The sequence below is a fragment of the Camelina sativa genome, chromosome 7 (assembly GCF_000633955.1).
Source record: "Camelina sativa cultivar DH55 chromosome 7, Cs, whole genome shotgun sequence".
In the NCBI taxonomy this organism is placed as follows: Eukaryota; Viridiplantae; Streptophyta; class Magnoliopsida; order Brassicales; family Brassicaceae; genus Camelina; species Camelina sativa.
In genome coordinates this window covers 23,666,782-23,667,358 of record NC_025691.1, presented here as the reverse complement: position 1 = coordinate 23,667,358, position 577 = coordinate 23,666,782, and the positions used below count along the sequence as shown (strand labels likewise).

The window sequence follows — 577 nt, the reverse complement described above, 5'->3', positions numbered from 1 at the left end:
TAAACGGCCTCACCTAGTTACAACCAATAAGAGCTCAGCCCATTAACAATCAGATAAAAGCAATTAATTATTCCTTTTATTTACAAGAGAGACAACATTGCTTTCTATTGTGAAAACCCCATCAATCATCATCATCATCCCCATGCAAACAAAGTACTCTTTCTTCAATTAATCGCATGCAGAGCTGTTTTTGGTTCATATTCAATTGACTTGGTGAACTGCAAAAACAACAACAACAAAAAGAAGGAATATATTTAAGGTTTTGGAAACAAAGAAGTGTGATGTCAAATTTACATAAGAAAAACTCGTACCTGAGATATCTTAAGATCAAGCTCATTCCACTCTGAAGATGGATCGCTTCCTGCTACTATCCCTGTCCCCGCATAGATCAACGCCCCAAGACCCTGTAAATTAAAAAATAAAAGTTCAGTATTTGACAGTTGTAGCAAAACCGCAATGATCAGTTTTGCTTTGATTTAGTTTAGTGCAACTGTACTTCTTTATATTGGGAGAGAGATCAAATAAGCTCACCTTTTCGACTAGAGCTGATCTGATCCCCACTGCAAATTCACTCTCC

General features: G+C 36.7%; 1 long non-coding RNA gene across 1 annotated transcript; it reads right to left on the bottom strand.

Annotated features, from left to right (window-relative positions):
* On the bottom strand, positions 8-577 carry LOC104702199. The gene is made up of 3 exons (XR_753950.1): positions 532-577; positions 312-404; positions 8-218 (listed from the first exon to the last, which is right to left on the bottom strand). It is a non-coding gene; the product is annotated as an uncharacterized LOC104702199 (long non-coding RNA).